The 15,063-nt window shown below is 39.3% G+C and overlaps 1 protein-coding gene and 1 long non-coding RNA gene across 12 annotated transcripts in view; both read right to left on the bottom strand.

The window, feature by feature from the left end:
* The window catches only part of NFIB (nuclear factor I B), a 235,700-nt gene that overhangs the window by 187,013 nt on the left and 33,624 nt on the right, over positions 1-15,063 (bottom strand). The window lies entirely within an intron of this gene.
* Positions 1-15,063, bottom strand: part of LOC309633188 — a 70,538-nt gene that overhangs the window by 29,485 nt on the left and 25,990 nt on the right. The window contains exon 1 of the long non-coding RNA XR_014247371.1: positions 2-15,063. This exon is cut by the window's right edge and continues 25,990 nt beyond it. This is a non-coding gene — a long non-coding RNA (uncharacterized lncRNA). The remainder of the gene's footprint in view (position 1) is intronic.

Raw genomic sequence — 15,063 nt, 5'->3', positions numbered from 1 at the left:
CAAACCACAAATAGTACCCAGCTATGAGGGAGGTATTATGGACTTAATATTTGTGTACACGCCCTCCCTAAATTCATATGTTGAAGCCCCAAACCCCAATGTGACTATGTTTGGAGACAAGGTCTTTATGGAGGTAATTAAGCTTAAACAAGGTCACAAGGGTGGGGCCCTGATCCAAGAGGATTAGTGTCCTTATAAGAAGAGAGACCAGAGATCTTTCTTGCTCTCTCTCTGCCCTGTGAGGACACCATGAGAAAGCAGCCACCTACAAGCCATGAAAAGAGGCCTCAGAATGAAAACTAACTTGCTGACACCTTGATCTTAGACATCTTGGCCTCTAGACCTGTGAGAAATAAATGTGTGTTGCTCATTCACACACATTTGGTAATGGCAGCCAAGGTGACTGAGACAGGAGGCATATCATGAACACCCTTATGTTGATGACATGTCCCTCTCTTTAGACACTCATTTGTCTTCCCCGACATCTCTGAGACAGAATTCCTCTCACGTTTAGGATGACTCCTTCTAGTTTATTTTATTCATTTACCAAATGTGTATTGAACACCAGCTATGTAGCAGGCATTGAGCTCCGTGCGAGATACCTTTGTGAATGAGTTTACAGGGCAGTGGGGAGAAAAAAAACGAATGAAGCAATTCTAATACTATGTGATAAGTCCTATGACAGGGAAGTACAAAGTGCTGTAAGAGCCCAAAGGAGAACCTACCATCTCAGACAAGGGAGATTGACTTACTACAGTACAAAATGTTTCAGATGGGCCCTGAAGGATGAATGAGAACTAGTCAGCAAAAGGATGGGGAATGGGGGTTTTGGTCTGATGACAGTGTACATACATGCTGTGGGCTGGGAGATGTGGGTTCCTCTCCCTTAGTCACTCACTGTAGACCTCCCTCAGGGGTCCATCTGCAGCCCTCAGATCTTCTCTAGAAACAATCTCTCCCTTAATAGCTCCGTTTACTTCCAAGTCTTCAATTATATTCAAATCTGAATTCCTAACCAGAACCCTCCTCTTGTGCTCTAGCACTCTTTTTAATTGACTGATCATCATTTCAGCAGGGCAGGTGACCAACAGCTTGTCTAAAATCTAAGTCTTTATCCCTTCCTCAGATCTGCTCTTCCTCTTGGATTGCCCATGTTTGCAAATAACCCCAGGCTTCTCCCAGTGGTGTAGCCATCTTCTCCTTCTCCTCCTCCTCCTCCCTTACCCTCCATGTCCATCCATCACCATGCTCCCTTTCCTCAATATCTCCAGAATGTGCAGTCAGGTCCCAAGCATCAGATTTGAAGACTAACTTATATTGATTTATTATTACAAATAATGACTTGACACTTCACTTAATCGAAAGCTGCAAAAATCCATGAATGAAAACACAAAATCCAAGAGATAAAGGCAGACAGGAAGTGGAAGTTGCTATCATAGAATCCAAACAGAGATAAACAGACAAATGAACACAAATTTTGAGCTCTGAGCTTTCTATCATACAGGGAAAAGAAGATGACGAGACTGACTACACAATTCTCATCATAGGATGAAAAGAGGCATGCCAACAAATCTGTTGCCTGGAAGGGATTTCTCAGAGACATAGAATACTAGGGCGTTGAACAAGGGAAATGGAACAACATAATAGGAAAAAGCAGGTTTTGTAAAATAAGCAAAGATCTTCTACATATGGATCTTTTACATATAAAATATTTCTTAAATATTTCATTTACAGTGAAGCCACATAAAGTTAAATCATGATTCTGCAAATTCAGTCTATACAGGAGTACAGTGAAATGTTTCTTATAGAGAGCTCTCTAACAATCATGAAAGCCTCACCTGTCCCTGAGACCATCTCTGTAAGTGCAAATGCCTCGAAAGGATTTTTAACCAAAGCTATGTTCATAACTGAGGTCACAAATTAGTGCCAAACATACTAGGATACTACACTACTTCTCATCTTTTCCTATTTCATTTCCTCAGCAAGGCTTTCCCAGAGGACCTTAGCTAACAAAGACGCCCCCCACACCCCAGTTTAATCTATATACTGACATCGTATCATTCTCTTTGTCTCCTCAGAGCAGTTACCACAATCTGAAATGACTTGTTTATTAACTTGTTGATTTGACCTGATCATTCTTCCCCAACAGAAGGTAAGCTCCCTGAGGGCAGAGCTCATGTTTGTCTTGTTCACAATTATATCCACAGCCCTTAGAAGTACCACTGGTTTGCAGCAGGTGCACAATTAAAATTTTTTTAATTACTGAAACGAATAAGGATGTAGTCTATGCTTTCTGTTTTAAATCTTTGTATGCTGTACTCCGTACATACGGAAAAGACAAAGATAATATTTTATATGAAAATTTTAAAGTCTGGCTTAAAAGGTCCTCTTCCCTGACTCCATTTTCTCCTTCTCCAATCCGTCTTCCATTTTGCTGTCAGAGTTGCCATCTATAAGACAATCTAATTATAACTGCTCCAAGATTCGTGAAGAGCTACCCACTGGCAACTCTTCACAGTGGCAACTGAAGCCCTCAGCAACCCGAATCTTTCAGCCTAGTCTTTTACAAGTCTCTTCACTCTTCCCACACAAGTGAAATCTACTCACTGTCCCACTGGTCATTCATGCCCCACAATCACCAACATGCCCGTACCCATCCCCAATGACTTACCTTTCCTTGGGCTAATCCCAGCATCCAGGAGCCCCACTCCTCACATTCCTGTCTGAGGAAACTGTACTCATCTTTCTAGCTCATTTCTTAAGTCACAAGAGCCTTCTTTGGATTCCTGTGAATTACTAAGCCCCTCCTCTCTTCTCCAATAGTACTTTTTACCTGTCTGTATGGCATTGTCTACCATCTGTTCTATACGATTTAGGTGGTTAGTTTTATGTTTCTGTTTCCATAACTAGATTAGATTATGAACTCCCTGAGAACAAGGACCAACACTTTATTGATCTTCATATTTCCCCAATCTTTAGCACACTGCTAGGCATATGGTAGGCACTCAACAAATGTTCGTTGAACTTAACATCTGCATAATTAGAACAACTCAAGAGGCATTAATGGTGACTGCTCTGGATTTCAGTTTTACACAGTTGAAGGCCTGGGTGCAGCACCACCATTTACTAGATTAGCTGATGGATTTCAATTTTGAACAGTTGAAGGCCTAGGCACAGGGAAACCATTTACTATATTAGAAGTGTATGAATGTCCACTCTACTAGCTTACAGTATCATATTAGTAATTGTTGCATGTAGTTCTGTTGCAGAAAAATTATTTACATTCCAGTATACAAATACGCATTTTTTCCTAGCAATGACTCATATTACAAGATGCACTACTGTATTAAAAACATTTTTAGAGACTCCGTCCGTAGACCGAACTTTTACTTTTCAATCTGACATCACATATAGCACTATATCTCATTCTGTACAGATTTAAAATGATTCAGGGACTTTTTCAGCCGCATTTGCTGATTAAAAAAAAATTTTCAAATTCGGCATCAAATGTAAAACTAGTTTTTTTCCCTCTCTTTTTTAAGATTACAGAATTCTGAAAACCTTATATTTGAAGAAGTTTAATAACTCTAAGTACTTGGTTGAGAACTAAAATTGTGCCACTTCTTCACTGCTTTCAGTACTGCTCCCCCACCAAGATTAAGTTTGCCAAATTACAACATCATTTCCAAAAGTACTAACAATCAACAGAGAGGGCAATGAAGGAATTCGCCCATATGCATCTGTCAGGTTATTGAGCGATAAAGCATACAGGCTGAGAGAATGGTATTCAGACATATGTGTTCTTACCATCTGCACATGGTGCAGTAATGCATTTCACACATATGACACACCTGAAGCCTAGTTTTGCATATGAAGAAGAAAAGCATTCACGCCAACTCTCAGCACAACTCACGTCATATTGGTTTCACAATTGGTGGCTTTATGTCACTTTATGTTCCATATGCCTGTATGTCCAAAATATTTTTCCTTGTGACAAATGATCAAGACATAGAATCAGGTATCTTTTTTAATCAGAGAGGATACTGGCTTTAATCTTATGCTAACAAAATCTCAGTCACACTAAAACAGAGTATTTGGAAACAGATTTGTTTGACTTCTCAGAACGAGTTAATTTTTACTTTAATCATACCTCAGAAGACTAAAGAAAGGAAAGGAAATTGAACTGCATAAAAAAACAAAGTGGCAAGCTATGTATATTAATTTTACATTAGATATTTTGGAAGGGCAATTCATTATTTATACAGGTGTTACCTGACCTCTGTCCAGGGAGTTATTCATTTTAACCTATTAATAAGCACACTATAAACAACAATGAAAGTTACGTGACCTTACACAGCTGTCTCCAGCCACTGTACTTCCATCGTTAAGGAAACTGTTAGATGACCCTGTTGTCAGAACACACTAAATCTGTCTGAATAAGGGAAAACAAGACTTTTTCTCCAAAGTATAAAGCAAAAATCCTGGGCAGAGTTGCTGCTCCCACTGTACAGTTACCCTTGTTATTTATCATTTATTATTTACCTATGTTTTTCGTATAAGTATTACAGGAAGCTTTTATGCTTCTTGTGGCACATAATCAGTTGCTTATTGCCAAGGGAAAGACTTCTTCCCCAGAAAGACAATCTGTGCACACACTAATTTGAAAGACAGGATAGGAGCTGCAAGTGTTTTAATAGCCCATTATCAAAAATTATCCCTTGGCTATAAAATCCCCAGACCATTGGCTTGAGATCAGCTCAAAGAAAAATGAGATTACAGAATTTAATCTAGTGAAGGGGAGTGAGAGATGAGTTTTAAAAAGCCTTAGATCACCAAAAAAAGAAAGAAAGAAAAAAAAAGACAGCAGACAGAACCGAGATCAGCTTAGATTAAACCTTCCACATGTTTACCTCATACAAACCTGACATGTTCCAAGATTGATCTTAATTTTTAAGAGTATGCTGTTACTTTGCAACATTTTAATAAAGAGTGGGGAAGGTTCAGAAAAAAATTATACGGTGAGGTGACAGGAAACAAAACAGCATTTTGTCTTAAATTTGCACAATCTAATTTATAGCAATAAAGCAGAACCTATGAGTTCTGGTAAATGTCAGGGCTGTCATGTCCATTACATATGTGGGTAGGTATGAAGCAGAGTCTCCGTAGGCCCTTCAAAAATTGCACACAGCCGCACTAATGCAAACCAGAAGTCTCAGACTGCTGGATGAACACTCGGATTCATTCCCATGTGGATATTTAGAGAGGGTGCCCTCCAACCCCACCCCATCCTCATTTATGTACATTTCAAGAGACCAACAGGAGGCCATAACCATGGAGGTGGCTCGTGAGAAGACAACTCCCACCCCAACAAAATCTGGCCCAACCCCTGTAAAGCAAGCAAGAGTCCTGTAGAACCTCCCTCTCCCCCCCCTCCAACCTCTGCACTCTTACATCTCCTCCCCCTTCTCCTCCCCCCTCCCCTCCCCGCAAGCATCTGCCTTGCCCAATCTCGCCTGGGCCAGCTCCAATAACAACATCTGCTTGGCAGCTTTTCAAGCCCACGGATAGTTATCTGACTGAGGCTTTTGTGCTGTACTGTTTATTCTATGTGAAGAAATGCCTCCTTAGTTGAAAGAGTACTTTAGAAAAACTGTGCAGCTATTAGCAAGTGAAGCACAAGGCTAATAACCCCCACCTGCTCATCAAATTAATTATGACATCTGAGTCATTATAACTCAGAAAGAAAACACGACTGCAGATTTGTCACATGTAGGAATAAACATGTATTAGGACCGGAAAAAAAAAAATCAGACCAAGAGACTCAGCTGGACAAAACACATGCTTCCACCTTGCAGAAACTGGAAATATGGATCCTATCTTCCCAAGTGAACTGATGAAAAAGGATGAGTGGTTGGCCAGACAGCCACACTAATGTTAAATGAAGCAACATGAGATAAAGTCAGGGAATATGGGACCTCAAGGAGAACACTTAAGGAGTCAATAATAATTTCTTTAAACAAACCAAAACACAATACAAAGCCATCTCACCAAAGAAACTATGCTGTTCAAAATGAATGTGACCCCCTGTCACTTGGTCCATCTTAAGTATATTCGCAAGGACCCAGGAGAGAGAATTCTTTCCCCTAAGTACAGAAGGATATTTTAGCAATGCTAATAATAGTCTAGGAAGAAAATACATTCAAGATGAAAATAAAAACTTGTCATGAAGTTATTTAGCATTTCCTAGTTTTATGAGTGCATAAAACTAGCATTGTCAAAAGGCAAATTCTGTTCAGTAGCCATAAAAAATATTAAAATTTAAAGTCAGACATTTAACATCATATCTCATAGTCAATAGTGTTTTGCTAATATTTCATAGTATTGAAAGTGGCAAGTTTTCAGTATATTTTTTCAATAAACTTAAAATAGCTAGCAATCTCTTATTCGTTCTATATATTTCTGGCATTTGGAATGATAACATATCTTTTAAAATATCTTATCCCCAAATTTTGAATGTTTTTAATCGTGATTTAGAATACAAGTAAATCTTAACAAAAGTAAAACTTTCAAATAGAACATGATTTAATAGATGATGACCCAACCAATACAGCCATGACATATTCTTTGTCATTATTTCAAAAGAAATAAAATTCTGAAAAAACATTTGCATGAAGCACAATAAAAAGCACTCCCACTTAAATACTGGCAACTATAAATGTAAAGCCTTTTCACCTTTCTGCGGTATCTTTACTACTGAAAGAACTTTTTTTATATTTTTGGAGTCCTTGTGTTGCCTATCAGAAAACACGAATCCTTCTTTAAAAGCATATTACTATTTTGCTAAATGATATCAGCCTACTACATTTTATAGTCTACCTCTAGGAAAGTCATCCCATTATAACAACAGCTATAACCAGCTCTGGCAAATAAAGTTCTTCTCATTCTGTTTTATAAGAAGCAAAACCCACAGAAGAGTTCATTTTAACACAGAACACATTAAATTTATAAATCCTTTGAGGTTTAATATAAAATGAAAGCAAGTCTCAGGAAGCAATACAATTCGTTTTTTTTTCTCTCTCTCTCTCAGTAAAACAATTTTGTATCAGAGTCCAGCGCTGAGTTGATTTATGTAAATGTGTTACTTAACCTCAACTTAAGATATAAATCCAGAGCAAACATAACAATGGCAATCCTGACACTCTACTTTGCCAAATCAGAAGATTTAGTCAGCCTAGACTAAAAATGAATTAAGATTATATGGAGAGTGTCAGTCCTAAGTCAAGAAAACATGCACAGCCAGAGCAGGCCAGGGAGATCACTCATTAAGTAGTCAGCGATGTTACAGAGCAGTTGCATGTCTGGGAAAACACGTTCCCAGTTTTAAACTCCACAGCAAATCAAGGCACTCTTTTTAAATGGGTGCATTTTCTGTTTTTTCCACATCATCAATCCTGAAAAGAACCTCGGCTCTCTGTTTATTATCCGCATAACTGTCCACATGTTGAGCTGGAATAGGACCTGCGTCCTTAAAGGTAACATGGGCCAGAGCCCCAGGTGGAGAGATGCACTCAGGGCTAGGAGGAGTTAATGCCTCCCTCCTGAAAATAATCTCCAAGTTGCTTTTTAACAACTGCTTCCCACAATTATCAAATTCCTTTACCGTGACAGGTAACAGCTACAGATCCCAAAGAAGTATGATTGTGGACTCTCCAGCAGAAGATTTCTCTGTGTCTCCTGAGACACACATACACACACACACACACACAAGTTACAGCCATGCTGGTCAGGCATGCTGTACAGAAGTCTGTCTGGCCAGGCCTGAAAAGTCAATACATTATTTTGTGAAAAATATCCTTAGCAAGTATCAGTATTTGTTGTCGGTTGGCCTTTGCAAATTCTAAAGGCACACCAGAAAGAGGGCTACAGAAACCCCAGCGGTTCCCAGATCATACACAGTACAGGGATTCTCGTAGCCACTTAATCTCAGCACACATCTCCACCCCTACTTCCTTCCCAATGGTATGTGGTCTTGAAAACACAAATGTTCACGTTTCCTGAAGCTAAGCTGCAAAGGAAAAGTCCCCTCCCAAGAGGCTGAGCTGTAGGCCCTTAATGCCCCTGAAATTGTTCACTCCAGTACAACATGATGTGACACTCACCACAATTAGCCACAGGGAAACAGTCTTTTTTTCACCTCTGATGTCATATAATAGATAAATCCATGATTTGAGATTGTATCAGTGAGCCATGTTATCTACAAACAAAGTATTTTAGGAAGAGTTTAAGAGGGCCACATTATTGCAAGGCTAATAAAGTGTCTAAGGGGCTGGGGTTCCTCTAAATCTCATCTTGAGATACTCTTGGTTGAAGAGTAGAAAATGATAGATGCAAATGATTTTTCAGAAATTAGACATTTTCACTGGTAGTTCTTCATTCTACGTAATCCTTTCTTCTCTCATTCTCTACCCCTTCTCTGGCTGGCATTTTTCTTCCCTGTGTGCATACACACGCGCACACACACACACACACACACACACACACAGGAAGACAGCCATTAATATTAAGAACAGTCTTCGGTAATGTTTTTCAGAATTTCTCAGGGGCTTAGGAGGGCTGCAGCCTTGCCAAAATTACAAGCTTTCCTCTAGTCAGAAGGGATGTCTTTTCAAAGCCCAGCCCTCATTTTTCAGTCTGATGTAAGTAAATTTACCTCTGTGTGCTGAGCTGAGCAGCTTTTCTTTGTCGTTTTTGTTTTTCTAATAGCTGCTGCTCTGGCAGAGCTATTCATTTCAAAGGGAAGTTAGAAGCATTCTTCACTCTTCCCCTTTTAGATTATTTGCAGTTACTGACTCTTCTGAAATCTTAGATTGGAACAGAAACCTAAAGCATAGCACCATTTGAATGCAGCAAATCACCAGCTTTCCTGGGATCACATTTCTCTAGAACAAGGATTCAATATGAGGCATAAGAATTAAGTCTAAATAGGTTAAAATTCACAAAATAAACAGGGAGCAGTATCTGTTTTAAAAAATGGTTCTCCTCCATTCTGATAGCATGTTGTAGGATAATAATCTTTTGGAAACATTGCTGAAGCACCACACAAGAGGTGGCAGGGTTATGTTTGTTTTTTAGCGAAATTAACTTATTTCTTGAGAAAATCAAGTCAGCTGCACAGAGACAGCTAACTTTTGGAAACATTGTTTAGGCAACCAGTAAGAGACAGTGAAGTTCTGTTTTTTAGTTGATTTATTTCAAGAAAAAGTCAAATCAACAGTCCCAGACCACTAATCTGATAAAATCTATGATAAAATCCAGTGGATGAACCATCGCTTAAAGTTCTTAATCTGTCCCTGCCTCAATCTATCCAATGGACCTTAGTTCACAATGTTGGACAACACTGTTGGTCCTTTTGCTAAGGGTTTACATGGAGTGGGCCAAGATGGCCTCCCTGAATGCACCGAGGTCTGTAAATTCTCCATCTGTGTCACACATTTAAATGAGTAATCCAGAGTGCATTACCTTTCTGGTTACCTCATGTTAAGTTCTTCTTTGTCAATCAGCATGCACCTCCTTTAATGAACACACTTGGGTTAACGATGGTTTTGGGGTCTTCGTAATTGTCAATCTCAAAGTCATAGTAAGAGATAACAATAAAGGGATATCAGTGCCCTTGGAGTGAACAGTGAGGACAACATACATGGAGCCCTGGTGGGGGGACCCTGCCAGGCCAGAAAGACTCTCATGACTACCTCCTGAGTCATCCTATTCACCAGCATTGCCTTGAAGAATAACGAACATGTATGTAAGTGAAAACCCTTTTACACACTGGGGATTAAGGCTTCAGCATCTTTATTTCCTCGTTGTGCATATTTATCTGAAAGGTCATGAGTATGGTCCTCTCCTTCATTGCATGCTAAGAAACTGATGCAAAACAGCCTGCAGGAAAGGGGAAAGACACTACCTTCCCGGGGCAATTTTCAAATGTCACTACAAACAGATAAAGCAGTGAGAACGAACTCCTTCTTCCCCTCCTTTCCCCATGCCCCTCCTTTCTTTTGTTTTTTACTTTCGTGTGAATTCAGTCACCTTAATCTATCTAATTCTATTATGCTTAATGAAGCCAAAAGACTAAAAGTTGTTGATGTTCAAACCCCTACCAGTATACCACAAACTTCCTTGAAACTAGGAAGATAAAAAAAGAACTCATACAGAGAGAAGACTCTCTCAACCGTATACAGTAGCTCAACCAATTACCAATTTGCATCTGTAATGTGAGAAGATGCTTACAAAGAATTACATGGTCAGGTACTTCATATTCATTTTTCTGTTGTTTTTAAATTAAGCCCAAAAGTTCTAGATTTACCATACTCAACTTTTGAGTATGAGGTGGAGAGCCCAGCATTGATACTTCTTTGGACTTGAGCCATTTAAAATGTAATGGAAAAAACAGTTGGGGAAGGATCCCATACTTAAGCCCAGCTCTCGACTACCTGTTGGGTGACGACTTAATGGTTCTCAGCTGTAGAATGGGGACGGTATCTATCTCACCCAATTGAGATAAATATTAAATAAGATAGTGTAAATAAAAGACAAAAGTCTAAGTAATTTATAAAGTATACTTTAAGCCCTTAATAAGGAAATACATTAACATAATCCACATGCAATTACCTTCACAACAGTATGGCTTGCAATTCAAGGGATAAAGGGAGATGAATGACTGAAAGGGATGGATCGGAGAAGGCTGAGAGGTGGTGTCCAGGGCATTATTTGTGGAGTCAGACAGGCTTCAGATTAATCCTGCCTTTGCCACCTCCTAGCTGTGTGACTTTGGGAAGCTTATTTTAAACTCTTTGGACTCTCATTTCCTCTTCTTTAAATGAGGAATAATAATGTCTATCTTGTAAAAGAAGCTGGAATGTTTAAATAAAATACTACACATAAAAGCCCCTGACTTTAAAAAATAATATTCATGCAAGGGGAAGTGGACCACACCAAAAATTTCTTATGGACTGTTTGTCTTCCACATCTGTCTTGTTAATGTAACTTCATGTAGTTACCTTCTAAATATCTTCAAGTATTCCGGATTAAGTTCAGATTATGTGCTTTTAAAAAGTGTATCTTTTCTATATCAAGCAGAAACGTGGCAAAAGAAAAATACTTTTGTAAAAGGATAATTTATCAACTTAGGAAATTTCTTTATGGTGCTATGAAGAATTTGTTTTCTTATAATGAGTTACTATTTGTGATCCATCTGTAAAAAATAAAACCTCAAAACACATTTTAAAACAAATAGGATATTTTAACCTTCCTAAAGGATAAACCATTTTATATGTTGTGTTTTGGGGAGCTTTTTTAAGTAATACGTTTGTACTTAACCTGAAGGGAAAATAGAAAGTAACTGCCCAATAATCAGCTATATTTTTTGTTGTCTACAATTCAGAATTTTGAAACAAAGTGCTCAAACCCCTCCCCTGAAACAAGTATAATACACATGGTTTGCTAGCATAACTTATTTTAAGCATCTTTGGGCAATATGGATGTATACGCACGCTCACACACACGTGCACACACGCAGACACACACACACTAAAATTTTTGAATCAATAAGTCATTTGGAAGAATCTCCAGAAGTGTGCCGAGGCATGTTTTTGGTGTTTTGCCAAATTATGTGCTTCTGTTTGTGGCTTTCAAATATGGATTAGACAGACGCACAAGCATGTACTGCTTGGCAAGTAGCAACAATGGTCTAGTCTGAATTTAGTAATATAAGCTTTTCATTAGTCCTCTTAGGTGAAAGAAAGAATTAACAACAACTTGTTTGAGCTCTACCTTTATATCCCTTTGTCATCCATTCTTGTTCACTTGCCATAGATTAGAAGCCAAAGGAATTTCAGATGTCCTCTGCAGATAGACCTAAAGCAAGGGCTTCAAACAGGGGTTCAAATGTCGAGTACATTTAAACTGGAACCTGAACTTTTGTTCATTGTTAGCCTAAAGCTATAACTCTGCTTTTTCAAATTCCCCACTGTACTTGAACATCCAATGTGCCCTCTTTTTTTTCGGACAAAGAAACAAAGATAGAAATTACCTAAAGAGATAAAAGGTCACTTGAGATTTCTGTTTCTCATGTCTTCAAATTATCATACACAAAAGTAGACTTCTACATGACAAAGAGCTCACAAAGATGTGTCTGCCTCTATGATGGTTTCTGGGAGAAGCTGTGTCCTTACTGCCCTGTTCACACCACAGTCACTCCAAACTTCAGAGGTCAGCTTCTCAAGACGATGGACTTCGGTGCTAAATTCAGAAACATTTCCAAAACAAAGTGAATCCCAAATTCTGTCACAACCATCCTCATGACAGTATGTCTTTCTAACCAGGACCAATAATCATTATGATCGTCGGCCCTTCTCCAGATCACCTTAGAGAACACCAAGGGACGTTCAATTGATCTGTAGTATTTGACGTTTTCTTCTGTTTGTGCGTAAGAATAATCCTGATATCTAATAGAAAAGTTCACAGGAACCAAGAGGTAAAAAAGATTAAATGCTGACAGTGGCCCATTGTTAACTGAGTCCCCTGTGTGAAGCTACAGAAAGATTAGTTTATACAGCTGCTGCTATTTGTCATAACACTGCTAACAAGAAAAATATGTTCAATCGAAGTCTTACTTGGGACCTCCAAACCTGGACAGTTCAACGGTCTGAAACATATGTGGAAATCAACAAACAACACTATGGAGAAGGAAGACCAGCGTATCCCCTCTGGTTGTCTCAGAGGCCAAGGAAAGAAAAGGTGTGAGCACAGCCTAGAACATTCCGATTTGGGGTTTAGAGAACAAAACATGTAAAACAAAGGTGAGCTGGGGATTGGGGCAGGACCCTGTAAGGAGCATTACTAAGGTGTAATGTTGGGACTGCGCAGTAGGGAATTTAGACCTTTAACCTCAGCGTGATTCATAAATGGTGACTTTCTCTGGAGAAAGCGAAAAACTAGGACTCAGAGAAAATATCTCCAGTCAGGGAATGAGACGAAAACCATGTCCTGTGTCCCTTACATTTTCCAGCAGTAGAAGTCTGCTCCGCCTATCAACTATAGGCAGGCACACTGAGAAAAAACATGTGTTAATTAACTTTAGGTTTTCAGTAAAACACCTAAGAGAGGCTAAAAATCCAAAACAGGCTCGATACAAAAACATTATCAGTAATACGTATTAATCAAGGTGTCAAGAATAAGCATAGTCTCAGGAATTTTTCATTTTAGTGCAGAAAGAGAGGGTAGACAAAAAAAATATATACATCTATGTATATTTACACACACACACACATATATGAGGGTGGAGCGCCCAATTCAGTTCACAAAGCCCTTCCATACACGTTATCAAAATTTATCCTCTGAATAACTGTTACCCCTAGCACCATTTTACAGATGGTGAAACTGAAGCTTAAGTATCAGTAACTGATAATGGAACCAAAAAGGGAAGCCAGGTCTCCCACCGTAGCTCTTACTGCTATAGTAATAGGAGAATATTATGTCTACCGATCCCCATGAACGAAAAAAGTGTATCAGGCCTGAAAACTGTGAATCCTATTTTCAATATTAATAAATATATTCTCAAAGTTGTATCCCCTTTCCATTACCTTTCACGCAAACATTTTACCTAAGACTCGACTGCTAAGCTTGAGAGCTTATTGAAAACCCAAATATAGGGAAGTTGAGGCTAACAGTAATCAGACTGTTTCCATAGAAATGGCAGGTCAAAGGGCTTCAAGGACACTTCAAGGAAAGAGTTCTGAGGCAGGAGGAACTGAAATACCATACTTCAGCAAACAAAACATAAATCTAGCTTGAGGTAAGTTGCTCATCTACAGCTCAGTGAACCTTAGACATTTTCCTGGATGAATATTTAAGGGCCATACCATGTATGGCTTCTAATCTGAAGTTGCTCCTTCTACACACCCCTTCCTCACTCTTCCTCTCCAGTTCATTATCCTATTAGCAGCTGGCTGAGGAGGCCATCTTGAGCCTCATGGAAGGTACGATTACCATAAAGCTTCTGACTGCAAACAACGGTCTTATAAAAATAATGCAAACTCAAGAGGTGAGAATGGAGTTAGATTCCTTTTGCATATTCTTCATCTAAAGCAGTCCTCCTTCCCCCGCATCTTTTGTGCATTTGACTAAAGCATCAAAACACACTTTCCACATACGTAGCAGAATTGCTTTGCTATCAGCTGAAGAGCCTGTTCCAACCCTATTAACTTGATCCAAGATGGTACTTCAAAACAACACACTTTGGAAATGACAGGTAGAATCCAGTATCCTATTTCTGAGGAAGAGAAATTAATCTTGAGTCCTGTATATCTAGTTTAGTACAAAGTCTGCTAAAGAGGTTATTCCTATCCTGGATTAGCTTCACTAAGCCAGCTTAAGATCTGATCTAAAATAATAGATTAACAAAATTGCCTATGTCCAAATCCTGATTCCACCACTTACTTGTTCTGTGACCTTGGACAGCTGATTTAACCTTTCTGTTCCTTGGTTTCCTTACAGGTAAAAAGAAGATAATAACAGAGCTTGCCTCACAGGCTTGATGTAAGAAACAGTTGACTGTGTGTGTGCATACGTGCATTAAACACATAAACCCACACACACACTCACAGACTCAAGTGTTTAAAAAGAATGCTGGGGCTTCCCTGGTGGCGCCGTGGTTGAGAATCTGTCTGCCAACGCAGGGGACACAGGTTCGAGCCCTGGTCTGGGAAGATCCCACATGCCGCGGAGCAACTAGGCCCGTGAGCCACAATTGCTGAGCCTGCGCGTCTGGAGCCTGTGCTCCGCAACAAGAGAGGCCGCGATAGTGAGAGGCCTGCGCACCGCGATGAAGAGTGGCCCCCGCTTGCCGCAACTAGAGAAAGCCCTCGCACAGAAACGAAGACCCAACACAGCCAAAAATAAATAAATAAATAAATAAAACCTTTAAAAAAAAAAAAAAAAAAAAAAGAATGCTGGTGGGCTTCCCTGGTGGCGCAGTGGTTGAGAATCTGCCTGCCAATGCAGGGG

Source organism: Balaenoptera borealis (assembly GCF_965194805.1).
Source record: "Balaenoptera borealis genome assembly, chromosome: 8".
Lineage (NCBI taxonomy): Eukaryota > Metazoa > Chordata > Mammalia > Artiodactyla > Balaenopteridae > Balaenoptera > Balaenoptera borealis.
The sequence above is the reverse complement of the archived record's forward strand: the minus strand, read 5'-3'. Positions and strand labels throughout refer to the sequence as shown.